The sequence below is a fragment of the Vipera berus genome (assembly GCF_964194415.1).
Source record: "Vipera berus genome assembly, chromosome: 8".
Classification (NCBI taxonomy): domain Eukaryota; kingdom Metazoa; phylum Chordata; class Lepidosauria; order Squamata; family Viperidae; genus Vipera; species Vipera berus.
Window position 1 is genome coordinate 1031800 of NC_138211.1, and position 27283 is coordinate 1059082.

Sequence of the window (27283 nt, forward strand, 5' to 3'; positions counted from 1 at the left end):
TCTCTGGGTTCTCATCCACTTGCGCCACTCCATTCCTCTGCTTTATGTGCTAAGGAAGGAAAAACTCGCCTCTCTGTTTTGTCCAAGGAATAGTGATAGTAAAGCTTTTACTTTAAAATTTAGTAGCTGTTCTACCACACAGATTCCCGTGACCGTCATTTTCATCCAGGGCTCTTTGAGACCCCAGACGTGTCCTGTCGCTCTCCCTTGAAGGAAAGATCGGTGCTAAGGAATCCACTGCCTGGTGAGGAGCCTCTATAGATGCTGGACAACAGTTGTCTCCCCTCTGGTCACCTGAGTGGGTGGCCTTGCCGGGTGGGACTTGGCGGAGGACACCTGGTCAGAGAGCTTCAGAGAGCAGCTGAAAAAAGCAGATGTTGGTGTGCTGGATCCAGAAGATGTCAGAATGGACGGGCAGCCTTGAACCTGTTTATCACGTAGACCCGTCTTGGGCTTAAAATCTCTCCGTGGTTCATCTCTGCTCACCGGCCATGCTTCTGTTGTAACAGACCCCTCGTTTCTCCCCTTAGTCCATTGTCTTTAATAAACGGGGTCTTTTGAGTTCAGCTATTATCATTCAAGGGCTCCTGTCCTCCATCTGGTTGACAGAATCTGAGTTTTACAGCCTTACTGTCCACATAAGAGTTATTTTTTTGACTTCTGTAGTTTCAAAATAATGAGTGCTTTGATCATGTTGTCATGCTTAAAACCATGTTATGCATCTCTTCATCTAGAGAGACTTCTCAGGGTATCTCATAACTGACTTTGAAGGAATCAGATTAAAGTAATCTCTTAACAGAGTAGGATAAAATTTGTTCACAGAGATGCTGTATTGTCACCATAGTTCTCAAGGTAAGTTAAAGTTATTTCAATTTTTAGTTATCTTAGGAATGACAAACATGAAAAATAACTGGCATAATTCCTTTGAGTTAGCTGATCAGTATAAAAAGGAAACTCTTCCTGAAATTCATCAAATTTTTGTTGAGGAACATTGAATTAGATACTGGAGTGTTTAAAGCTGACAAGTCAGATGTAAATTGCACTCGGCTCTAGTTTATTATAGTAAAGTAAAATTCAATTTTTGAAATGCCATCTTGGCAACTTTTCATTGCCAGATTAGTTAATGTGCATGAAGGTCATGACAGTTATTTGATATCTAGCTGGGCCATAAACTCCCCAGGAATCATTATTGTAGGTGTTCTCTTTTAATCCAGGAATGATCCTCTCTTCAAGGACAAATCATTCCCGGAAACGGCTTCTGGGTGGCAGTTATGGAAATCATCCCAGTTTCTGGACCTCATTACCCATTTTTGTGCCATTAACAAGCTGAAAAATTTGCAATATGCAGCATTATCCACTACATTAAATGCCGAACTCCTTGACTGAGGACCCAACTGGATAGCAGTTCTAGTCCTGGATGTGTGCTGATCCAAAGGCAAGGGAATCTTGTCTGAAAAAGACAAAAAGAAACAGAAGGTCAAAGTAATATGGAATTGTGCAGAGGCTATTTTTTCTGGGTGCCGGACTGATCCTTATGTGGATCATACCCAGGTTGCCTTTCAGTCCAACAGAAATCAAGGGTGGGCTCACTTGATTACAAATTTGAGCCTTTGTGGTGGAGCTCAACATCTTAAAACTATCTAACAAGAAGCAGCTCTACATCCTGAATGGAGATTAATCGATCTTCTCATTTTGGAGACTGCCGCATAATCAGTGTGCCTTCAAGTTGTTTTTAGCTCCTAGTGTCCATGTAGACATTCTCCATGATGGTCTCTCCCTAGTCTTCTGGGGTGCCCCATTGTCCCTGCAACTGGGGTCTATCCATCTTGCTGCTGGCTGTCCTTTTCTTCGCTCACCTTCCACTTCCTTCCCACTATGGTTGGCTTTAATTTGTGCTCTGGTTTGTCTGATATGTCCCATGGGATCCAAGTGTGGCAGCCACGACCCTGCGCATTTGCAATACACAATGCCAGGTAAAGGTGAACAAATCATCGGTGGTGCCTCCTCATTGCTTCTCTTAGCCACCAGTGTTTCCATCTGTCTGGAGTCCTGTCCCTGAAACGTGGGACACTCTTTCATCAGGAGGTGCGGGGGGAAGGGGAACTGCAGGCAGCAAACCCCATTTGGAGGGGGAACCCTCTGGAAGTTCTTCAAAGTGCCTTGCAAGGAGCAGGTGTGGGCTACGAGAGGCCATCTCATGGGGACAAAAACTAACTGGGGAGAAGAGACAGTTATTAATTGGTCCTCAGCACCAGAGTGCTGAGACTCACTCATTAACAGAGCTTCAGTGTGCATGGAAAAGGGGGGCAAATGGTCTGCTAATTAATCTCATGTGAGGCTAAAAGTCTTGGCATTGTAGGCATAGGAGAGGGGGGGCATATGAAGCAGTGCTGGGGAGCTGAGGTCCTATTAGGATGATGAGAATGCTTCGGCAAACAAATCCCGGGAATATCAGGAGTTTTATCTTGCGAACATCCTTCAAACCCAGATTTTATGGGGAGGGCCCCCGGTTAATCAAAAAAGGAGCGTTGGCTACTAGAAACAGTTAGAAGTCCTTAGGTATTTAGGAGCAGGACTGCAATTATATTACATTACTGAAATCTTAGTGCCAGAATTCCTTCTGGACTCACCACAGCTTGCAACAGCGATATGCGGGATAAAATGTTTGGGTAGAAAATGAACCTCCAGTCCCATTCCTAATAAATGGAAAGAGGCAGTTCAATAAATAACATAATACCTAGCAAAAACAGTTATCAGTTGAGGGCGGCGGTGGGGGGGACTCATTCCTCCAAGGCTCTCTGAAAGCGCTTGGTTCCACCGCCCCCGTGAAGCCCCAGGAGGAGCAGCTAGCAGGACTTCTGGGGCAGGGTGGGTGGTGTGGTTGGAAAGAGGCCAAGCGTCTTGAGCTCCTTGTTTTCCTCTAACTCAGGGCTCTTCAGCCTTGGCGACTTGAAGACTTGTGGGCTTCGACTCCCAGAATTCCCCAGCCAGCTGACCCCAACCCTATCGCTAATCTCTGCTCTAACTCAATGTCCCTCCTCTCTCCTGGGCTTTATTTCTCTTGACTAGTCATCCCACCAGATTCCGTTCCTGGGACCAACCTGATGATGAGATTTTTGATACTCCAAGTTGGTGATATTCCTAGAAAGCCTTGTGAGAGAGAGCTGGGCCGGGTGACCTCCGGAATGGTCCTTGTTGCTTTTCCTGGCCTGGATTTGTCAAGGAATTTGGAGGCTGCAGAGTCTCTTCACGTCTCTGGAGCCTCAGATTTGCCAAGTGGCCCCGGAGACGTCACAAGATGGCATCTGATAAGGCACAGCTTGGTGGCCTGTCCTATCTGACAATCCCTTGCCGTCTGAGTAAAAAAAATGAAATAAAATAAAACCCACTTCTTCAACTGGTTCATTCCTTGATCCAGATTCTCTGGCTAGTTTGCGCGTTCAAGAGTTCTTGGAGAAAATTGTGGGGTTTTTTTTCCTGTCAATGAAAAGAATGACTTTCCAGTTGTTTGTTGTCTGTTATCCACATCGCACATGTTGCCTTTTGAGGGAAAGTGATCTTGTGATGGTTGTTGAGCAATTTAGGTAATTGGCTGTGCCCTGTTTGTCAGACCATTCTTCATTCTCCCCCCCCCCAAAAAAAACCCAATTCATTTATCTTTGAGTTGTTGGTTGACTAGTGAGGTGCTGATTGGGAAGGTTGGTTGCAAAGGCAAATCCTTTCTCAAGAGAGCCACAGCTCCAACAAAGAATAGGCACCTCCACCACAACGACAAGAAATAAATCATGAGAGATGGTAGCAACTAGAGAAGGCAGTAACTTTTGTGCTGAATTTAGAGAGGAGAGACGGAGGCAGCCTAGCCTGGGCTACCTGCAATTTAGGCCCACCTCTCTTCCTCGGCTACTCCATTTCCAGTGTCTCATCTTGACTGTACCGCCACTGAGCGCCACAGCTGTTGGGAAGGTGCTCAGGTCTTCTTCAGAGCCATTGGGCTTGCCTGGTGCCCCTTCAGCCTCCAGCCACTTCACGGCTCAGAGCTGGGAGACGTGAGGAGCCCAAGGGGGGTTCTTGAGCTTCCCCCTTCGGGGATGCTCCCAGGCGGGAGCCGAGGCAGACGGACTGGGCAAGGAGGGCCTTCTCTCATTCTCATGCTGGAAGTCCACCTTAAACCAGAGATATTTTTTGAAATGGGGTTTTAAATGCCAAGCGCCAAGGAGAGAGATTTGATATTAATATTAATGAGGCTTAAAAAGATATTTAGTGAAATATTTGTGTAATTCAATTTTGTTCATAATCAGGCTCAGTGATGGAGCTGAGAAGTCTGAGAGAGGAGTTGCCTGATTTACTCTGGCATGGGTATTGTTTTCCATGCATGGGTGAATCAATTAATCTTGATTATTTTATTACATTTTATTGTTTTGCTGCTTTCAGTGCGGATGCCTGATTCTGAGATCTGGAGCTGCCGTAGCTGGGGGAAAAGCTGCCTCTGCAGTGCTTAAGCCAGGCAGCTCCTTGGCCCCTTCTGCCCCGCCCCCTCTCCCCCCACCCCGCTTCCAGCTTGCAGGTCTTCCGCTAAAGCCACCTTCTGCTGGATTCAGCTTTACTGGGCCCGGTGAAATATTTCAGAAAAAAAGAAGTCGAGACTAGCATAATGTTTTCAGAATCCACCCACGTATTTTATCAGACAGAAATGGAAGAGGAGAGCAGAGCGCCTTCAGCTTTGCTAAGATAGACATCTCCAACAGATCCGGCCCTCCACCACCATTTCCTAAGGGAATGGTGATTTAATTTGAAGAATTAGCATCTGACTTGGCATTTTTCCCCCTCCCTTCCCATCCTTTTCTGCCTTTGTGTTGCGCTTTGTAGACCTCAAGTCTGCAAGCAGAAACTATGTCACTTTTATTGATTGAATGCAAGCTCTTTGGAGTTCTTCCAGCAGCATTTAATTACAAAGAAATAAAGTAATAAATAATATACTGACTTAGGAGCAACTCAACTTTGGAAAAACAGGTGATGTCTTTGGATGGAAAGAAGTAGGTGATGTTGTTCAAGATGCTTCTTTTATTTTTGTCCAGCTTCTTTTTCCTATAAAACATTTTTGGAATATTTCCTGGTTTTTAAATTGGTACCTAAAATGTTACAGACGTTAAGATGTGTTTAGAAATATGCCAAATCAAGAAATAGATGTGTGAAAGAATAGAAAAGCTTCTCTTCTGTGCCAAGAAACCTTGTGTTTTTAGATCTGATGAAGATGATATAAAATTAAATAATTCGAGTAGAAATTGCTGCAAGAGTTCTTTGGTTTCAGAAAATTGGGCTAATTTAAACAATGAATATTTTGAGTCTCTTTTCCTCACTTTTCCTCAACTTTTTTTCTCAAAAATAATCTTAGGAGTGTTAGTTTGCTAGAGGAGAGAACACGAACCTTTCCTGAGCATGTCGAGGTATCCTCTGCCTCCCATTTGTCCCCAGGTTACTGCAGCCTGTGTTGGAAATGGCTTGGTTAGAGAAGAGGCCCCCAACCGTCTGGGCTCCAGGGACCCCCGGTTCCGTGGAGAGAGGTTTTCCCGCGGACGGGAGGGGGCCTAGTTTCATGTACGGCCTGCATCCCACAGAGGGGCTTTGCTCGTCTGCGTGGACCGGTTTCTGGCATGCCGCGGCTCAGTGCCGGTCCACGGACTGGGGGGGGGGGTGTTGGGGACCCCTGGGTTAGAGAATCCCAGTATGGCTCCTGAGGCCTTTAGAAACTCTAAATGTGGGAGGAAACATAGCTGGAGATCACTCACTCCAGGATATAGGGTGGACTTTTAGAGGGAAAACAGTTGTATTCATCTTGACGATCCAGCTGGTTTTTGACTTGCCCGGGTGCAGCTGGAAATCTGGCCTGTTTCAGTGGCTCCAGGTTGCTTTCCCGTGGGCTGCTGGCCCCCGTGGACTGCTCCTGGAGGCTCAGCCAGCCACCCAGGAAAAGGAACGAGAGCGCCCATAATAAGGCTCCAGGCCGGAGCGCTCGGGAGCCTCTTCTTGTCTGCAAGGCGTTTGCTTCCACCTACAGGAAGCAGGAGGCAAAACGGGCCTTTCAGCACCTGCACATCCAGCGTATCCTGGGAGGTGCTGCTGGTGGGCCCCCTCCCCACTGTCATCCCTCCCCGAGGAAGGAAAGCCGGCAGGTCCGAGGCAGGGCCTGCAGTGTGCTTTGCCCAAAGCCCACTTCCCTGGGAATAAATGCATTGCTCTGAAAAGAAAAGCCGGTGAACATTGTGGAAAAACAGTGCCTGGGTGGGGGCAGTGAATGCTCATCCTTAAAATTCACCACCTTCCTCCAGCCCACGTCTGGCTCCCAGACAGCGTTGTGGGTTGGTTGGTTGGTTGGTTTACAGGACTTAAATGGCCGTCTAGCTCATTCTTGTTGGCTCACAGTAGTTCATGAAAACAAATACACTCTTCTCCCCAGGAACATTCATTCATTCATTTTATCAGTATCCTTTAGGTAGCTATCCTTCTCACACAAGGGACGCCTGGTGGGTTATAAGATTAAAAGCCAGCGACATCCCCAGACGTAGCCCTTTTGGTCCCTGAGGATGGTCATCTCTTAGCCTCCCAGAGTAGCAGAGCTCATCTCCACCCTGTGCCCGGTCAATGGCTAACAGGGTTGGGCCCCTCAGAATCCCGGGGGGGGGGGGTATTTCAGGATGACAGTGTTTAACAGAAGGGATTCAGAGCCCTCCCTGGGCCATTTGGCTTTTCTCCCATGTAGGTTCACCTGAGGATTAGAGAAGCGCCCTCACATCGTGGAGAAGGGGCCACCTAAGCTTTTTAACCCGACCCCCTGGACTGCTCGGGAATGCAGGGAAGCCTCTGTCTGAAGACCCCTGGTGAAGCACAGGCCACGCTTCCCTGGCTGCTTGGCTGGTTCTGTGGTTGAACCTGGAGGCTCAGTTGCCGTTTTCCTCCTGTATTTTAAACGCTGTGATGGAAAGCAGGGCTCAGCTCCTGCGAAGCGTTTTCTCTTTGGGCAAAGAGTATCCATCCTCCTCCTCTCCTTCTCAAGGCTAGCCAGATTTATCAAACATTGCAAGGATAATTCCGTTTTCATATCTGCACATTTCCTTTTACTGGTTGATTTAAAAAACCTTTACTCTGGTGTGCGTTTCCCTTTTGATCTCATAGCTTGATATTCAAGGTGCTTTAGACCATGATGGCTGTTTTAAGAGAAAAAATGACAATAACGGAGAAATGCCAATTTGTGGCTTATGATATTGGCTTTCTCTGACTGCGGAAAGCCCTTCAGTTTCAGAATAGACCTTTTTCAAAGAATGGTGAGCTTGTAGCTAACACATTTGGGCGAGAGAGTGAATGATAAAAACATTCAGGCGGAGAAATTAACATAGAATCCATCAAGATGGCCTCACCAGATGGACTTCCTTAAGGAAGAAGTCAGCCCTCAGCCCCAATCACAATCCTTGCTGAGATGGTCCAAGCATCTCACATTCCTGTTTTTTCCCAAAAAAGACCCCACCCCCAATATGCCTCTACCCAGATGAGCGCGCAGATTAATCTACCTCGATTTTTCTCACCGGTGCCATATGCGCAATAATCAAAATGAAATACACTCGCTTACCGGCTCTTCACGTTGATCTATGAGGGGTTTTTAATCTAACTGTGGTTGCCTTGCACACGTGAACCTCATTTGTCTTGGGGGTGGCTTTGTTTGTGGGAGTTTGATATTAAATCTGAGCACTGGAAGAAACGCTGGAACAAAACCGTTTAGTGTAAACTTCATTCTGGGAATCTGTGGCAGCCCTCAGAGTTTGTTTTGCTGTACCAAAGGAGGAAGGATTAAAACTGTTCAAGGCCTTGTTAAATCTCTTATGGAAATTTCCAAGGCATCTTATTTGATTCCAGGAATTTTGCAAAGTTCAAATTGCTTGGCGGGTATTGCTTATTTTTTCCTCTTTCCTTCCCTGTCACGTGTTCTACCGTCGTGGTTCTTCTAGAGGCCAGGACTCCCTTCGGGTGAGGACAGTCTTTGATGACCCCAGGGAAAGAAATGTAGTGCCCCCCCCCCGGCAGGAAAATTGGAAGCCCATCAGCAACAGTGGATGTCAACATTTAAATCAGATGCTGAAGATTATTTCTGTGTGTTCCTCCTTGAAAGTAGCCTGGCTGAATTTGCATCTGGCTCCCACTTGGGGACTGCGCTTTCTGGCAGTTGAGATCCTCTCCTGGGCTGTGAGGTTGGTGGATGGAGGACCAGCCCAGCTAAAGTACTTTCCTTTAGTAAGATCTGCCTCCTCCTTAGAGGAAAAAGGATTGTGTGCTTTGCAGGGCACAACTGGCAGACACGGCTCTGGGTCTCAAACTGAGCAATAAGGACTCTACTTTATGGAGTATGTCTTTCAAATAATGCAGAGTGGGGAGTGTGGATAGAAATTGGGGCATAGCAGTAGTTTAGGGGATTGCAGTAGGTAAATGGAAAAGTACGGGAAAAAATAGAAGTAGGTGGTCTGTTCTGCACCTACTTAGGCTGGAACCTAAGCTGGTGAATTAGGACCATTTGGTGACCATTTTCATGTCCCTTCTCCCCTCACAGATCTCCCCACCAAGGTTTTTAGAGCACAGCAGCGTTGATGCATTTTTGTATGGGGAAATGAAGGTTGTGGTTGGTCTGCTCTGGTTGGTTCTGATATATCTTGCGATGGTTGAGGGAGAAAGTGTGATTGCTGGAAAACAGGAGTGAGTTCCCAGGTCTACCTGGGCATGACCAAGCGGCGATCAGGGCTTCCCTCTTCAAATTCTTGTCTTTAGTTCTTTTTGTAAAGTATTCTTCCTGAAGGAACAGGGAGTGGCCATTCCATCCTTGAGAGAAACGATGGAATCTGTTCAGCTGCACAGCTGCCTGGACAGTGTCAAGCTAGAAACAGGGAAGTTAAGTGTGGAGGCAGTTGCTATCGCTAGGAAAAAAACCAGTTGCAAACCAGCCTCATTAACTGGGAATCTCAGCTGGAAGAGATGAGAAAGGGAGGGAGGGAGGGAGGGAGGGAGGGAGGGAGGGAGGGAGGAAGGAAGGAAGGAAGGAAGGAAGGAAGGAAGGAAGGAAGGAAGGAAGGAAGGAAGGAAGGAAGTTGACTCAAGGAAAAGCTTGTGATGACAGTCTGGGGTGGGGGGTGGGGGGTCATTGGTATATTTTTCTGAAAGACTCATTTTAAAGATAGTCTCTGGTCATTGATGAGTTGGCTCAGTGCCACCTTTGTAGGTGCTCTCCTACTTCAAGTAGTGGGGAATGAGCTGAGAGAAATAATTGCTACTATGAAATAATTTTGCAATTAGCTCTGTAATTAAGGGCAGTTTGTTAATGGGAGTGCTTGCTGAATAATGACTGCAGGGCAGCTCCACGCAGAGCCCGGGGTTGGCATGATGGAAGCGGGTGGGGAATTAGCGACACAGCTGTTAGGGTAGCACAATGGCTGCAGCCATAGTGGAGTCTTAGAGTCACCGTTAGCTTCCCAGTCAGGACAAAGCCGAGCCGAGGATGTGGGAGCTTCGGAGGCAAACGCTGGGTGCGTCCAGTCTGCTCACACCCCTGATTTGATGGGCTTGAAAGCATAGTCAGGCCAAGACCGGCGTGGTTGATTTGACTTCAGGAGCTTCTCATTGTTGCAGGTTGTTGGGCTGTGCTGCAAAGAACCTTTCAAATGAAGCTTTGTGTGCAGAATCGGAGGAAAACAATGGGGGATAAGGTGGAGACACTCAGCTAATGAAACCGAGATGCCGTGGGCAAAAGAGAACCAAGAAGGGCTGGGCGTCTCCACAACATCATCAGTCCGGAAAGGAAAGTCACAGATCATGGCAAATCAAACATTAACGAAAGAGAATTTGCAATGTTTCTGTGGTATCATTACTAGCGCTGCTGTTGGCATTTGGCCACAGGAGGCAACGCAAGCGAAAAGGGAGGTTTCCACCCTGTTCAAGGACTGGGTGCTGCTGAGAGAACCTAATTACAAAATTGGCTGGTTGAAAGTCATGGCCAAATCCTGGTGGCTACCCATTAGAGAGAAAGAGCTAAGGAGTCTTCCATTTTATGAAAGCCTGGCTTCCGATTACGCCTGCAGTGTTTTTTGGTAGTTTTGTTGTTGATACTTTGGCAGAAAACAGCCCAGATCTTTGGAAAAACCTGAAGACTTACCATTTTTCTTCTTCTTTTAATTTGCAGGTAAGACATGCGGATCCTTATCACCACCTCCAGCTTTCTCACCCATTGGCTGATTGTAGACAGGGAGGATTCTGCGATAGATCAGATTTGACAAGCTGCCGATGAGCTTTGTTGACCTCTGCTGAAATTTAAAGCTGACATAAATGGCTGGTGACTCCAGGCATCCTCATGTTTCCTTCTGGCAGTAAGAACATCTCTTTAAGATTATGGCTTTTCTAAAACGTCTAACAGGAATGAGTAAAGTATAGAGGCTCAAACCTTGGAAAGGTCTGCCCGTGAAAGTTTGCTATGCCAGGGCCTTTATCGACTGCTAAACTCCCATCTTCTTACGGGCTCATATTTTACCTCCTCTGCTCGAGTCCTTTTGGCCTCACAGATGTCAAGAAGCAATTTTATATTGCGGTGTTGTGGGCTTTGATCTAGCCTGGAGGTACACAGAGGAGGGGTAAATGTCTTAATAATTCTTTACAGTTATTATATATTGGCATTAAACCACACTTCCAGCCTTGAACGGGAGACGTAAAAATCTGCTGTGCTTTGAAAATCACATTTTATAGAGACCTTGTGATTTTTTAAAAATTCCTCCCCAAGATGATGAAATGTTTATATAAGTTCCGATTTATTGACCCAGGCATTAACATGAAGTCTTGTTTAGCCATTTTTTACCAGGATTTTTGATTTTCCCTCTGCATGCTCTCTCGGACCTCTTTACCCTCCTGGTGTTCCCGGCCCAGCAATTCTTCATTCCTGGGGAGCAACTGCAGAGCTGGGGAAAAAATGCCGTGGATAATTGCTCTGGGCCTCCCACCCCAGCGTTGTCACCCATCACATCTGGATGGGCAAATGTTGTGACAATCCTTTCGTGGCGGGGGTGTCACAGCACTGATCCGTGGGTGATTATCCTTCTGCTCTTTGCTTTTGGCAGCTCTGATTTGTGGGTCAGGTAACCAAGAGGAAAGTCCCAACACCAAATATGACTGTTAAGAAACCAGACAGTGCAGCTGAGCCAGGAATTGAGGCTTCCTGCCTACGGGTTCTTCTCCCCACCCCCACCCACCCCGTCCCCCTCCCCATGGCAGTTCTGTTGGGGTCAGCCTGTTTTTCCTTTTAGCACAGAAAGGGAAGAGATGGAGTTAAGATGAAGAGCCAAAGCAAGAATGGCTGCTATTGCCTCTAAGCAAACCGCAGGGACCCCTTAACCTTTCTTTGTCCCAAGGCCCCCCACATTTGGTGGCCTTGCTTCCCCAACCCCCACCCCCGCCGGCCACCCCTCTCTCATGTCCTCTCTGAAGATACACAGCCCAAATCTCAAGGGTAACCTGAAAGATTGGGGAAGGTAAAAGGGAAGGGTTTCACCTGCCCAGTTGTGTCTGATTTAGGGTGTGATGTTCATCTCTGTTTTTTAGCCGAGGGAGCCAGCACTGTCTGAAGCATTTCCGTGGTCATGTGGCCAGCGTGGCTGTACGCCAAAGGCACACAAGACACTGTTACCCTGCCACCAAAGTGGTACCTATTGATCTACTTGCATTTTATGCTTTCGAACTGCTCCCTCCGCAACTGGTGGCTTTATACTGTGACAGAAGGAAAAAAGCGAACATGGGAAGTGAATGATGCAAAGGGCATTTATTTGCTGAAATGTAATGTCAATATCAGTGTGTCTGGTTTGTTTTTCGTTTTGTTTTGTCTCAGAGATTTCACTGAGGAATCAAGTGTGGCCCTCGATTTGAAAACAGTGGCGAATTCCTGGTCGGAGGGGTGATAGCTTTTTTTTGAAAAGTTCCCCATAATTTTGGGCAAACCTTTGGACAACGTCTCCTTGATCACCTTGTTACATGGTTCATTCAAGGTATCTGGAAGATGTTTGGGCTTCATGCCTGTGGAGGTTCTCGGTCATCCAGGTCCTGGTGGTTCCACAGGTGCTTTTTTTCAGGAGGCAGCTGGACCTCCTTGTTTTTCCTCGAAGACGTTTCCCTTCTCATCCCGGAAGCTTCTTCTGCTCTGACTGGATGGTGGGGAAGGGAAGGATTTATATTCAGTGCAAACGACCAGCCGTCTGCAAGGAGTATAAATCCTTCCCTTCCCCACCATCCAGTCAGAGCTGAAGAAGCTTCCGGGATGAGAAGCGAAACGTCTTCGAGGAAAAACATCTTTGGGACATGCCTTGGCTTCAGTTTTGATTGACTTGCTTTCTTTCCCTGTCTTCTCCTTTGCTCTCTTTCTGTTCTTTCCTTTAAGTTGCTGAAGGGTGGTTTTTATTTACTGAAATTATCCTTAGAAACTCCTTAACATATAAATAGCTAAGTGGCTATTTTTCTCTGTTTTGTTTTTGTCAGATTCCATGGTAGGAAGCTGAAGGATCTCAGCTCTCTATTTTTAGTCCAGAAAGTGGTAGCTGAGTATTTGTTTCATACAGGTTAACTATTTTTCCTTACAGCTGCCCTACCTAATACACCAGATTTCTTTTTTTTTTCTTTTATTGGTTGGTGAAACAAACGGAAAGGCTGTGATTTACTGGAGCTGCTTAAATAAACTCGGGAGTGTGAAATGTTTCTCTCCCTGGTGGCTTTGGGTTTGTTCAGGAGAGTGGGGAAGTTGAGCGACCTTTCTCCCTGCTTCTGCTGGGTGGGTTTAGATGTCTGACTTAAGTAGCAGAGCAGAGGACCCTTCAGACAAGGGGGGGGTGCTTGGAGGCTGCGGAGAGGATTGTAGGGGCAGCAGAGCAGGTTAGTCTCTGAAGATAATATTCTTAACGCATCTTTTTAAAATTTGGTTCTTTCCCTTCTGATTTTGGAATGAAAAATAAGAGTACACACGTGGAACCTTTCCTCCCATCACTTTAGGTCTAAATGGACCCACGTAGATAATTATGCATCCACATACGCATCCACAGAGACAGACGAACTTACAAAAATGCAGCCCCCCCCCAAATGGAAGGAGAGCTATTGATTTAATTTTCTCTCTTCATTTTGGAGATTAGCGAAGAGAGAGCAAGTCGCTGTCGGCGTTAGAAAAGAGTGGTAAGAATGACCCCATCTTATCCTTCACCTTCTCCATGAGTGATGTCTTAAGTTGGAGGAAGATTTACAGATTAGTTGCTAGGTTGGATATTTATTTATTTGCTTGCTTGTTTGTTGCGGTTGACACTTTTCTTAATTGACTGTCCCCGGTCTTTCGCTTAGCAACCATTTTGCTGGAATCTGCCCAAGGATTCTGATCACGTCTCTGAGCTCCCTGTCAAAACAGGCTTGGTGTTTGTCTACGAAATGAATCCGTTCCTTCCTCTCCCCTCCCCACTTCTTGGCTGCCAACTTTGGACCGCCTGGTGTTCTGTCACCTGGTTGAATCTTCATCCAGGTGAGCTTTGCAGGTAGAATATCTGGAGGGCCGGATTGGAAGTACAAGATGTCATAGTTCTTCCCAATTTCTGCATTGCTTCCATAGCATAAAGTGGCAGCTTTTTAAGTTGCCTTGATAAGGGCCTGGCTGAAGTGGTGGAGTCATTCATGAAGAGAGAAACCCCTGAAACCAAGTCTGCCTAGGAGGACCACAGCAACCACCATCATCTCCATCCTCAAGAGACCAGCGGTCCATCTGCCCTTGAGGACCACTCGGAGGCTTCAGCTAGTGCAGAATGCAGCCGCGCGAGTTGTAATGGGAGTCTCCCGATACTCCCATGTAACACCTCTACTCCGCGAGCTGCATTGGCTTCCGGTTGCCCTTCGGGTGAGATTCAAGGTGCTGGTGATGACCTATAAAGCCCTGAATGGCTTGGGTCCGGGATATCTGAGGGAACACCTGCTGCCGGCATCAAGCTCCCTTCGTCCAGTGCGCTCCCACAGGGAGGGTCTTCTCAGGGTGCCACCAGTAAGAGATTGCCGGCGGACGACACCCAGGGATAGGGCCTTCTCAGTGGGGGCGCCTGCCCTTTGGAACCAGCTGCCAGTGGAGCTGAGGACTGCCCCCGACCTCCGTTCATTCCGCCGGGACCTGAAGACCTGGCTCTTCGAGCTCTCTGGCCCAGGCTGAGAGTTTTAATTGGGGTTTTTATATTTCTTCAGGGATTTAATTTAATCTTTTTTAATCATTTTTAATTTTTGTATCGATGTTTTAAGTACCCTGTAAACCACCCTGAGTCCTTCGGGAAAGGGCGGTATATAAATTCAATAAAATTCAAATTCAAAATCTTCTTCAAGAAACAGTCCGTCTCTGCCTGACTGGTGGGTGTTGCTGCTTCCTTTCCCCAGGCGAGGCAAAGCCAGCCAATGGGTTAAATTAGGAGAGCTTGTTAATAAACCATGAAAATCCATCCTGTTTAAAAAATACACAAAAACAAAGAAGGAGAAAGTCCTACGTATGCTGCCTGGGCTTTACTTCCAGACGTTCAAGACAATATTGATACTTGCTAGGAAAAGTTGGATGAGCTTGGGGCAAAGGATGGGAAGCCTTCAACTCCCTCTGCGCTCCCAGTTTCAGTGCAGCTCTTGTTGGAAATCACAAGCCTCCTTTACGTCACGCCAGGTGTCCAAGGTCAGCTTTGTGGGTGTGAAGACATCCAGGGGCAGCCGAAGGAAGGAAGGAAGGAAGGAAGGAAGGAAGGAAGGAAGGAAGGAAGGAAGGAAGGAAGGAGAGGGAGGGAGTAATTCTTATTTTCTTCTCTCTGTCTCTTTGATGTGCTCCAGCTCTGTTCTTCATCGCTTGGTCCTCCATTGGACAGGTTCTACTAATGCCAACCTCTGTACTGAAGTTGGTTCACTTATTTAATTTGTCCTTCTGAAATGTTTCAACGCAAAGCTCTTATGGGATCCAATCTGAGTTGGTCGCCAGCACCAGAGGTTGATAAATGATGAGGTTGGGCTCCAGCACGAGTCCCAAAGCTCGGAAGGCCAAGCCTTTGGTCCCGGTGACCGACCCAGATTGGATCCTGCAACATGATCCTGGGACACGTAGATTCACCTTCATTTGTCAAAGCTCTTATCACTGCTCCTGGCTGATGATGGGGCATATCAAGATTAGACTTAAATGTCTTTTTTTATTTTTGCTTATTTCACGAGTGTGGTTTAGCAGTTGTTATGTCCTTTGAATACATTTTCTTCTTCACTGAAATGGCGTTGGTTTCTGCTGCCTCCAGAGGTCCAAGGCATGGGGGGCTTTATTATTTGAATTCAAGAGCAGAACTATCTAGCAGGAGTAGGTGGAGTAGAGATTGGCTGTATCGCTATTTGCCTGTTTGTTTGTTTTCTCCTCTTTCACTCTTGTTCTCTTGTGTGCGACAGAGGAGTTGAGTTCCAGGGCCTGGGAAATGCTTCTCCACACTCAGCCAATAGATTTACGCCGCCTTAGACCTGTCCCCTTGTACAGAACCCAGCACAAATCAATAGGAAGAGAGAGAATGTGGAGAGTGTTGAAATGAGTTTGATTGTCTCCCTTAATATATACCCTTTAAGTCTTTCTAATGCAACAGCATGATGCTAACTTCCTTTGACATTCTAACTGTGCATACTCACTACATCAATCGATCATAGTTCTGCCCTGCATGGAGTATTGATGGACAACTTAAATACTCTTTCTCTCTCTCCCTCTCTCTCCCTCTCTCTTTCTCTCTTCCTTTTTAAGTGAAGCATGGGCAATTAAGCAATGCTCTCTGCAAGTGAGGCTGGGTGTCTTTCATAAAGAACCCATAATGAATAAAAAGTGCATTAACCAAATTAAACTCTTGCATGCCTCTAGCTCAGTAATGATGGGTTTAGCTTTTATGAATTTCATTACGAGAGAGCCAGCTCTGTTCATCAAAGGCTGCAACAGGAAGTGTCCGTGGATTTAAGATGCTCCTGCGGTTGGTGGTTGGCCTTTGGGAGGATATAAATATCATGGCAGCTGATAGAGAAGTGGCTTATTTGGTGCCTGGTCCCTTTTTTTTAAAACAAGAAAGAAACCTAGGAATGCAGGTGCAGGATACAACCTCTCCAGACCGACCAACAATCACAAGAGTCCAAAACTGGGGCATCCTCAAAGCCCTTGAGACTCCTGCTCTTTCAGCATTTCTAGCTTTGTATCCTGCTTACTCTAAGGCTCATGGGAAGTAAAGAGCCCAGCTCCTGAAAATAGCTCCCCCAAGGCCCTGTTGCGTTTGACACAGCCAGCTGAACCCAGAAAGTAGGTCAGACGTTCTGCACTTCACGCTGTTGGAAGAGTCAGCAAAGTAGCATGAAGAAATTGTAATTTCTGGAGGGTGCCTGGTCACTAGTTCACTGAGGTTTCATGTTTTAAGGGTGGGTGAGAACTCTTTATTACTCCGTGTCCAGAAGAAATGGAGTCACCCTTGCAGGCCACTTCTCTTGTGGACAGAAGAGAAGCAGTGGTGTTCTTCAGGAAGCGGTTGGAAAAGAGAGTGCATGTTTTTCATGAAATCAGGCCTATTGATGGATGTTTAGTCTGTACACAAGTGTGCCTCAAGGGACATAAGGAATTTGTAGGGTAGGGAACCGACATTAAGCAGCTTGAGCAACCCAGACCTCCTTGGCATCTCTAGAACCAATCAGTGTTTTAAGGTGCACTTGGGAAGACTTTTAATCTTCTTTATCTATCAGGCAGCTTCTTGGTAGCTTATGGCTTCCCGTGTAAAGTTATTGGTAAAGTTACAGCTTCCTGTGTAAGAAAAATGCCCCAGCAAGTCTTAGTCACTGGGTTCCATAGTTCCACACAGTCCTCCATCGCTTCTGTCTGCCAAATTTCTGCAACTGTTGCTGTCCTCCTTGCTCAACCATCAGAAAACCATCAATTAAGGGAGAAATTGTCTGGCTTCAGCTCTGCGGAGTGAGTTGCTTTGGTCAAAGTGCCTCTGTTGCAGGGCTGCGCAGAAGATACCGCTGAGTTGCTCCATGGTGAATGCTGGGGTTTTTTTTAAATGCACTGTCAAATTAGGTTTGTATTAGGTGTTTCAGATAAAGCCTTTTGATCCTTGTTTCTGTAAGATAATCCTAAATTCTTAGTTTGAGAATAGAGGACCGTGATGGGTTTAATTCCTCAAAAAAATCAGCCACATGGAATGTAAATGCAGAACTCTGATAAGGTAGGATTTCCTAGTTGCTATAGTAACCCATGGGTCATAAGCCCGAGAAAATAAAGTGAGTCCTGAAGCGGTGAGGATGATTATAAAATTTAACTGTCATTCTTCATTTGGAGTTTATGGCAAACATTATTTACTTAAGTTTATCTCCTGGCAGGCAAAGGTTCTTGGAGCTGGGGTGCAGATCCGTGGATTGGGCATGTTTGACGTGATGTGAACCCTGTTTATTATTCCAACTAGGCAATTTGTACATAATATTCTTCTAAGCAGTGAGGCCTACTAAGAAACCAACAGCTTTCTATTGCAAATCAAACTGTGAAAGGCTTCTGTGAGGCCTCGCTCTGCTGCGTGACGGTGCCCTTCACCACCAAGCACACCTGGAGGAGGGCAGTCAGGCAGCAGCGCAGGGCTTCTTCTCATCAGAGGCCAGGAGAGGAAATGCGTGGGTCTGGCACAGCATCAGGTCCCTCAGATAACAGGGTGGGCTGGATGGGCAGCAGAACAGAGCTTGGGGCACCTCCCTGGGTCTCGGGGGGTACACTTGGAGGACATGTTGGGCTTCAGCAGCAGTTATTTATGTTTGTTTGTAACTCGGGAGGTTTTGACTCTCTCCTTGAAGCTCCTGTCCCAGGAATGCTGACAAAGTGTATAGGTTGGTCTAATACTGTGTTGGCTGCAGCACACACTTGCCACCTGTGGCGGCCGCTGATTGGAGCCCTTGAACTTTTGTGAAGTTTAGAATAGAGATAGGAAATGTTTTCGTGGTGCTCACCTGGCTTGGTTTCCAGCAACTCATGGGAGTCCTTGACGCTTTCTCTGAGCTTGGTTGTTTTCTTGCATACGTTTCATTACCCAAACTAGCGAACATCATCAGTCTAACTGATGTGCAACAACAGCAACATTAGCACTGATGATGCTACCTCATCTGGGTAATGAAACATCTGCAAGGAAACAACCAAGCTCAAAGAGTACCAAGGACCCCTCACTTCATGCCTGAGCTATAAAACCTCCAATCCTTTCGCCGCGGCCTCAAAACACACCTGTTCCACCAAGCTGACCTAGACTGACAGGCATTTTAATTAATTTATATTTAGTATTTTTAATTCATTTTTAAATTCTCTAATTTTTTATTGCACTGATGTTCTCAATTTCATTTTATCTTGATTTATGCACTTATTATATGTTTTATTGTGAGCCGCCCTGAGTCCTTCAGGAGATAGGGCGGGATATAAATCCCATCAATAAATAAATAAATAAATAAATAAATATTCTCCTTTATTGGTTCCAGTAACCTAGTGTGACAATTGAGTTCCTTCAGAGAAGGCAGCCTTCAAGGAAGCCAGTGGGATTGTGTTGGCAGTGACCAAGCTTGGTGTGCCAAGATGACTTTTCTCAGGGCGAGGACTAATTCTTGTCGTTAAAGCTGCTTTCCACTAATTCACCTGGAGCAGAAGGAAAGGGTGGGTGCCATTTCCTGTACCCTTTTGAAAAAGAGAGTGAATTGGCCACCTTACCGCTCTTGAAAAGGCTTTTCCTCTTGTGCAAGGCAGAGGATTTGCCTGGGTGGGAATGGCCGAAGAATCGGAGGGCCCTGTGACGTCTCTTTCTGGGATCCAACACTTGAAAAGGTTGGGGTTCCATGAGGATCAGTTGAAGAGGTGTCCAGTCTCTTTCCACCTCCCCACCAAGGACAAGGTGCACCAACGTGGGCAAGCAGCAATTTATTTTTAAGATCCGGTGGATGAGAGATTGAAGCCAGCAATAATTCACTCTAAAAGTATTCACACAATATGAACAGCCAGTTATTTTTTGCCCATTTAAATCATCTGGCATGTTTTTCCTTCCCTATTTATAGCTTAATTTTAACTTGGGTGAAATGAAAAATGGCTACATTTGCCAAAAGAAGTGCTGTTAAAGTAGCTAATGTGAAATTCTCATTTTCAATCAGAAGAGAATTATGAGGGGTTTTATGCAACAGATTATTCCTAAACGTGTCTCTTTTTTTGCCTGTGTTTAAATATTAAGCCGAATGTTATTTCATTCCAGGCTTGGTATAACATTTCCCAACCCAAGCAAGGAAGCTTCCATTTCTGAATGAATGAAGAGTTGTTGGTGTTGTTGAGGTTTGTCATCTCCTCTCACGCCAGACAACTCAAGCAAACGTGTTCGTCTCTCCATGCTCTTTGCCACGTCCACCAGTGGGACAGATGAGAAAGTTGATGGAGTTTTTCTGAAGGTATCTTGTTCTTCTGAGATTTTGCTCCATGGGACATGCCAACTCCGTCAAGAATCATGCCAAATTTATCATACTGAATTGAAAATTATGTTAAAGCAAGAAGCACAAACAGATGTTTTGAAATATCTGTGGTCTTTGCCTTAAACAAAAACATAGAGATAACCAAGCATGATGTCTCCAAACCTTAACTGTTTGTGATGCTTTACCCTACTGAGTTCTGGAGGTTTCATAGTTCAGGGATACCACATCTCCCAGTTTTGTGTTTGCCACTGGGGCACTGTTGTCCTACTTTCAAAATATCTAACACAATTCAGGGTACAGATGTTTGGGATAGACCTACAAAAGCATCTCTCCAGACATCTGGGGAGGTGCAGCCCTTGAGAGGTTTGGGTTCACATTTCTGGGATAGCAGCAGTTCTTCACTTAAGCACCCTAGTTTGCTTGCTTTTCTGAAGAAAATGCCCCCCTTTTAAGAAAGTGCCGGTGATAATGAAGCCTGTGAGGTTTTCTGACCTCTTGAGATGGAGGTGGCCCAGCGGCAGCCTTCCCAAAGGGTTCTAAGCTTGACGCAATCCTGCACACTCCGCCAGGAACAGCCTCCATCACTGAAAGAGAGAAGGTCTCTCTATGCCAGTGGCTTCCTCCAGGAAGACCTGTCCACAGGTGAGGCCAGGAGAGCAAGCCAACCTGACTTGCAATGGGGCTGCCAAGATGGTATTTAAAGACCCAAATGCAGCCACCAAGAATTGGCAGAAGTGGATAACAATGCAGCTGGTTCTGAGAGAGGCGAAGCCGCAACAGAAGAAAGCTCTGGGGCTTTTTGCAAAATTTCCATTCCTTGCCAGGCCTTTTTTGTGTGAATGTATCCAGTCGGTTGGGACGACTGATCTTGCAGTCAATTATTCACAGACATATGGAGCTCAATTTGCACACAAGATGAGGCGACTTGTTGACTCCAGAAGGAAAGTTTTCTGAGCAAGAGTGGCCATCTGTCTCAGAAAAGGTAATTAAGCCAGACAGCCATCTCTTCTCCCAAAAGGTGGGGAGACTTTGCTAGGAGGAGCTCGGCTCCAAAAGAGTCTGTGCTGGGCAAGGCACAGCCAGGCATCTCCACATGAACCATCAGTTTCCTTGTGGTTTGTAGACGGCCCTGCATTTCCTTCTCCTGGGTGGGATCACTCCTTGGGCAGGTTTGGTAAGAAAAGAGCTCCTGGAGTTGCCTTGGGAAGTGGCTCCATTTCTTCTCCTTTGCAAGTCTCTGATTCCAGAGTTGAGGAGGAGGCAGCCAACGCCTTCATTCATTCCATGCCTACTTTTCTTTCTGCTGTGGCTGCTGTGGGCTGGGAGCAGGCAGAGGAGAATGGTGCTCACATCTCTGGAGGCCATCCTAGCCAGGCAGGACCAAGATGGGATGTGTAATTGGGAACAGGCAACTTCTGTGAGTCCAGTTGATGCCCCAGGGGTGATTGTTCTCGGATAGGATGGTCTTTGTGGGGATGGAAAGTAGTAAGGTGGTCGATTCCCAGGGTTGAGGAGTACAATCCATAGCAGTAAGAGGCGACTCAGTCAGGATGTTACATGTGAGAGAAAGGGGGGGGGGGAAACGGCCCCTTCCTAATAATTCTTAAAGTATATTGTAGGTGCAGATAGTAGAATCTGGCAAGATTTTGTCTACAGGTGTGAGACAATAGAGAACTCAGTTTGGAAGAATCTCTTGTGTCATTTTTGGTTTGGGGCCTGACATCCGTACAATTTTAATCAGCCCTTTCCTTGTGGTCCCCACCTTGTGCCACATCTGTGGGTCCTACATGTTGGGAAGAAGTGGAGCTGAATGTTCTGTGCAACCCATAATGAGGAAATTAATTGCAGCCAGAGGTAAATGTTAATATTCGGACAGAGCTGTGTTTGCTATCCCAAAACAACTTATACTCTCGAAAATGTACAGAAGGTGCTTTTGGGGGGGGGGGAGTGGTAGGAAATGTGCAATAGTGCTATTTGGGCGCATTTACTTTGCGAAGGGGGCTGGAAGTGAGTGTGTGCGAGACCTGCTCTCTTTGTGAGGGAAAGGTCACCTTAGTGAGGCTTTCTGAGCAGGGAGCCCCTGTTTGCCGGGAATGGGAACGAGTATCTGATTTTCATTCTTTCCTGACCTTTAAAGATGCTGCTTTCAGATTGATAAGCAGGTTGGTGCTTTTAGTAACTGAATCCAAATTTTATTTCATGCATTAGTCTTTTTTGTATCTTTTCAAACGCAAAATGATATTGCTTCCAGAAAAAGATTTCTCTTTTGGCAAAACTCTGGAGGAAGGAATACAATGATTAGCTTATCTGTTGCAGGAGAAAGGAGGAGGAGGAGGAGGAGGAGGAGGAAATACTGGAGCCTCCTGTAACTTAAATTATGGGTGTAAAAATGTCCCTGGTGCTAATCTTCTCTTTAGAGCAATTACAGTACTGGGAAAAGCTCTTTAGGTATTTGCATTCAGTTCTGTTCCCCCCACCCACCCACCCACTTCAATTTGCACAACAAAATTGTCACTTCCCAATTTATCTTATCAGTGGATCAGAATCGGCAGGTGGCACAGCAGGGAACATTGTCCTTGCTCAAGGTAAGGAGAGGAAGCAAGAGGAGCAGGTGAAGGTCTCCAGAGCCAGGCAGGACCACCTTTTTCAGAAAACTCAGCAATCTTAGAACCTCAGATGCTTGTTTCATAATCACAAAAGACCATCCTCACCAGCAACCCAGCCGGCTGCACATCCAAAATCAGATTGAGGGTCCACGATCTAAACTTGTCCTTTTGCTGAAGGCTCCTTCAGCTTGAGCAGTTGGAGATGGAGGCGCCCCGGAGCTGTGCATTTCTTTACTGATTCCGTCGTGGAGATTTCTAGAATGATTGTTTGACTTTGGCAAAAGCAGTTCAATTAGAATTAGTTGTTCAGTTAAATAGACTGCACAGAATTGGAGGCACTTTGATTTTGTCCATCTTTTTAGCCCCATCGTCATCATCTGAGAGCTGGCTATTGGTGGTGCAAACACCTTCCCAGCTTCAACCTTCTTTCATCCATCCAGCCCAGGGATGGGGAAATGACAGCTGTGAATAGAGCCAGTTTGGTCCCTACTTACTATAAAGACCCCTGGTTTGGGCCCTTACAGGACGACAGGCACACAGAACCGACAGCTGAATTGTGTGGCGAACAATTGAGATCCCAGCTTACCTTTCCCAAGTGAGGTGTGTTTACTCTTTGTGCCTCTTCTAATCTACAGTCCTCAGCACCAAGAATTGCTGTTTTAAAATGGAAGTATGATAATGTGAACCAAATCCAGAGAAGGATTTAGAAGATAACCAGATGGGTGAAGTGGCAGAAAGCTACACCCTAGAAAGAAAGAGAGCTAGCTAGGTTGCACCTGGAGAGCAGTCAAGATCACTACCTTCAGTTGTGGTGTTTTGCAGCAGGGCCAGAGGCGAGATGAAAGCTCACGAAAGAAAATGGCAGGAGTAGATTTTGGCCTAACATTGCAGAAAATTGGCTCTTCCAGAAAGAGGTGGACAATGAGGAACCAATTGGCTCCAGAGGTGGTTTGCTTCCCTTCCCGTTGGGGAGTCTGAACAGCTGTCTGCAGGGATGTGGGATCTAGGGGCGATCTCTTGCTGGGATCAGGGATGCCACTAGGTTCAGCTGGTGTTCTTTCTCCCATGATCTTTCCTGTTATTTCAGGCCATGAGAAGTTGGCATGGATTTTTCATTAGCGTGGAATTCTGCAAAGGAATTATTAGCCCGAGCATCAACAGTGAGGAAAAAAATCATAAATGCTTAATAATTAACCCTGCAGGATGGATCAGTGGAGTAGAAATATGGCAACACACAAAATAATGGGCCGGCCACGGTCTGGCTTTTGAGGCCGGGGACCGAGCTGCACCAATACAGCGAGGCTACCTAGACGTGTCCCAGATGTATCTTTCCCATTGAGCCCTTGACCGAATGACCGCCCCTGATGTGAGGTCCTGGCTTTGGGCGATTCCTTTCAAGGAGGCGGAGTCCCCGTGTCTCTCCCGGCTGCTTTTCCCGTGCGTGAGGCTGTGACCCACAGATCGGGAGGGTGCCTGAAGCGCCACGTGCCAAGAGTGCTGCCCGAGAATTAGCCTGAGAGCCACAATATTGACAGGAAAATCTCTAATGAGTGAAAAATTATGAAGCCGAGGAAAATCAGGCCCTGTCAACAAACGTGCATTTGTTATCTTTATTGGGAAGCTGCTGAACAGCCATTTCGCTTTGGCTGCCTCATTGGCGGCGTTTTTCATTAGGCAGAACACCCGTCTTTGGCTTCGTTCCTGGGTTGTTGTGTAACATTTGTTCCGAGATCGTGTGTAGGAGGATTTAATCTAGGCTAACCATCCCATTAAGAGCTGCTTTTCTTGTTCTCCTTCCTTCTTGCTCAGCTCTGACTTTTCCTGGTTCTCTTTCTTGCTCATTGCCTAGAAGAGCGGGTGCGGGGGGGGGGGGGGCTGGCCGAGTCTGGGGGTCCACATCTCCTCCCTCCGGGTCAGCCTCAGACTTCTGTAGCTTTCCTGGCCACCTGTAGCCACTGACAATCCGCCAAACAAGCTTCTCAGAGCTCTTGGTCATGGTCTGTGTTGGTTAAGGTTAGGGTTAAGACAGAAGCATTCTCACAGGTCGAGCCCTGATGAGGTTGCCTAGCTGGGTATTGAAATGTCTGCAAGAAAACAGCCAAGCTCAGAGGGCCTCAAGCACCTCACAGGCCCTCTACGCTTAGTTGAGAAACTAAAAGTAAGGAGTCAATGCCTGGACCGTTTCCTCCCCCATGTTTAGTGCCAAGACTAGGAGGAGGCCCCTGTCCTGTGAGGTGGTGCAAGCTGACTCGGTCTTGGGGAACCTCTAAATCTTGATCAGGGTAAGAAGCGTGTCCGGTCTTCCCTGGCCCTGCTTCCCCTCTCCCTTGCCAAGCGATGCTGCCTCAGAAGCAGTGCCCACCATGGGGGATGGAAGGGGTGCTTGGCACGAGAACTGTCCCCCCTCTTGCTGGGCGGTCACTGGGCAGGTCGATCCTCCCAGCCTGCAGGTTGGCATAACACTCAGCAGTGTGACTTTCTGGTTTGTGGTTTCAGCCCTACAAATTACTGTTGTGGACCTCAGAAAACTATTACAGGATCATGAGTTGGAGGCCTCTGGGGAGGAAGGCCTACAGGGAGGTTGGGGTTAACTCAATAATTCTCAGGGGAACTCTGGAATATGTAGTCCTGAGGGGGCTTGGGAAGACCCTTCAAAAGTGTAACATAATAAATTCCTGTAAAGTGTGTGAAAATGATGTATTGTTGGCATATGCTACTAGAGAAATTGCCTAGACCAGTGACAGCTTTAAGATGTGTGGGTGCCCATTCCCAGAATTCCCCAGCCGGCCTTACTTCCTCCCCCACTTCTTGAATGTTTAGCTTTGATTCTCTTTCTTTTTCCTTTCTTAACTTTACGTCGTTTTGGTCTTCTTTTAAAAATAACATAGTACCATTATTTTTAAAAAGTGTGCGAAGCCTTCCATCCTTTCTCCCTCAAACTTCTTCCAAGTTCCAGTTTCTGCTCCTGAAGAACCTGGGCAGAGCATCCTACTGGAGCTGCAATTGGCTTCGTGATTTGCAAGCTCCTGTTCCACGGTGCCCTTCGACTGAATTGCCTCCTCACGCCAGACGCTGTTTCTGCAACTGTAATACAGCAAAAAGCAGCTGGCATTTCCTGTCATTTTATTGAACGTGAGCTTGTCCTGATTCATCGTTCCATCTGAAAGTTGATTATATTAAGTGGCTGCTGGCAGTTTGCAGATGTCACGAGTGGCCACTTTAATTCTGTACATTGCTCTGTAGCTTCTTCTCGTTTCCAAGGTCTGGCCTTCCTTTTGGCTGTTCTCCCCGTCTGAAGTAACCCTGTCCTCTCGATGGATGCTGGGTCAACATGTGCAGCTGTTCCTGAAGATGCTCTGGGTCTGCAGCTGCCCTTCTCAGGGGTACAGCAGAATCCCGTTTCTACACTAGGAAGCAGTAAAAAGCAGCAGGCCCAGAAAACCTCACAATTCGTGAGTCTGTTGTAATAATGCACCCTCTAGTAAGACCTCATTCACTACTGTGAATTACTGGAAGACAAAGAGGTGCCCTCTTCCGAATGAGATGTTGACTGTCTTTGGAGTCCCGTGTTAGATGCAGCTGAGAGCTGGCTGGCCTGGGACCCTGTTTCTGCAAACCACACAATGCCTGGAGAAGCTCACAAGTAAGACACAAGGCAGATGCAACTTTCTTAGTGCTGGTGGGTTGAGGCCTATCAACACAACGTAGCAACATGGCTCTCTTCCTCCATTTGTGAGTCCGTCCCCCTTTTCCAGCTTTTCCAGGCGGGCAGTTGTTGCGACAGATTATTCACTAGTGAGACTGGTGCTGTGGAAAGAAGTCCTTCGTGTTTGAGTTCCTCTGGGTTCTGGCATGATCAGCGGAGGAACCACATCTTCCCCCTCCCTTTAGATATGTCTGTCAGCGTGTCATCGCCTGGGGCTTGTGGGTGCCTTCTTTTCTGAATTTGCCAGTTTTGCAATGCCCTTGTGCAGGTGTAGCAACCGGACAGGTATGCAGTGGTGAGCCTGATTTCTCTGCCCCTGTCACCCCCCTTTGCTGCCAAATCACCTTGCCGAGGGACTGCCAGCTGTTGCCATGATCAGTGAATCCCCTCATTCCTGCTGCCTTGCAAATCTCTTGTTTAATAAGCACACACTACACCTGAAATATCAAATGGATTGAGCAAGAACGTCTCAGCTGTTCCACCAGAGCCATTCCTTAACCTCTAAGAGCGAGAATTAAAGCATCCTTTGATAAGTTATATAATCGCTGCATAGAAGCTGTAAGGTTTTTTAAAAGAATGAACAGTTATATATTTCTTTTCTCTTTTCTTCATTTTAAAGTTATGAGTCAGAAAGCCCTGAAATTAAATACAGTTAATGCAGATAAGTAATCTTCTTCCACTTTTGTTCATGAAATGGATAACTGCCTGTGTTTTAAATGCTGCATGGCTCCGAGAAGGTAGAATAAATTGAAAATTGCCTCTAATAAGCTCAGTGAGAAGTTGTTGTTTGTTTTTTTTAAAAAAAAACATGGCTTTCAGCTGGATCAAAAGAAGGAATGTTGAGCTTTAAATAGGGGTGTCTCCATTGTCTTCTGATGGGGAGGTCTTCTGTTTGGCTCTTTGCAAAGAGACCCTCTTGGGCTCCTCTCTAAAATAAACCCCAATAAATAAAATAAACAACAGTCGCCCATAAATAAAGAGAAGGGTAACCTTAACACCTCATTTATTGTGCAAGCCATGATGTGTCTTTGGTTTTTGAAGGCCCAGTCATGGTTTAGACATGAATGAACCCCAAGCACAATGAAAATTCCAAGAGATGCTTGATGAGGTCTAGAGCCGGTGCCGGTGAACTGTTTCGGCAGGAGGAGAAAACCCTTCAAAACCCATCTAGGGGCGCTCCTTTCCCCAAGAATGGATGGCTTCTCCAAATGGCTTCAGCTCTATTAAGAAGATGCTGGGAGCTCTCCAGAGGAAGGGAAGTTGAGGAAAACAGGAGGAGAAGATCAGGGTTGCTGCGGTTACAAAATAACCCAAGAAGCCTACATGAACAGTAAATGATAGATAAACCAGAAGGCACCCACAACCACTGAGAGTTGGGCAGCATACAAGTTTAATTAACAACTAATCACAGCCTGTAAGTGGCCCAGAGTTAGTG

At 46.5% G+C, this 27283-nt stretch overlaps 1 protein-coding gene across 3 annotated transcripts in view; it reads left to right on the forward strand.

Annotated features, from left to right (window-relative positions):
* Positions 1-27283, forward strand: part of CADM1 (cell adhesion molecule 1) — a gene marked incomplete at its 5' end in the record, with an annotated part of 193071 nt that overhangs the window by 95397 nt on the left and 70391 nt on the right. The window lies entirely within an intron of this gene.